This window comes from Anneissia japonica, unplaced genomic scaffold (assembly GCF_011630105.1).
Source record: "Anneissia japonica isolate Jap-2015-1 unplaced genomic scaffold, ASM1163010v1 scaffold699_len907043_cov185, whole genome shotgun sequence".
NCBI lineage: Eukaryota > Metazoa > Echinodermata > Crinoidea > Comatulida > Comatulidae > Anneissia > Anneissia japonica.
In genome coordinates, this window is record NW_022722982.1 from 411,354 (window position 1) to 412,162 (window position 809).

An 809-nucleotide genomic window follows, 5' to 3' on the forward strand; every position below is an offset into this window, starting at 1 on the left:
GTACTACAATGGAAAATTTGCAAAAACAAAAAACAAAAACATGAAAGTGCATGGGACTGCATCTGTCTCTTATACACATCTGAGAAAGTAGAAATAACAGAACAGAAGCTAGTATCTAATACAATAATAATATAATATATAGTACGATATTATGAATTAAACGATATCTCAAAAATGATCAAGTAATGGTAGAAAAAGTGCTTGCGTGAACAAGTTCCAAGGTGGGAATTGAACGCGCGATCTCTCTCGCTGTTCAGGCGAGTGGCAACACAAGGGCCTGTCACGCCGAAATTGGTCCGGGTAAAAAAAAAAATGTCCGGCGGACCGATTTTGGCCCCGGACCAAATTTTTGCTGACAGGCCCAATAGTAAATCGCAGATGCAATACAACCAGACACTCTTCTTCAACAACTGATACACGCCCTCACAAAATGAGACGAAAGTGAAATAATTAATTGTAATGCGTACTCTGCTTTAGAGCCAGATAAACCTAAACCTAGCCCTGCTCAGTACTACAATGGAAAATTTGCAAAAACAAAAAACAAAAACATGAAAGTGCATGGGACTGCATGACATCAATTGAGATAGACGTTGTATCTTTCTAATTGAATAACAATAACAATGAAAAAAAAAACGCTTGAAATTGAAATTATTACGGCAAATAAATATTGCAATTTGCAATATCGTACTGCATTTAGTTAAGATTTTCATCTTTGTTTTGTAGAATGATTGATTATATGAAATAAAAGTGGGATGCACCACACAAGACAAACATAAACGTACAGTAGATTTGTACATTCATTTCTTTAT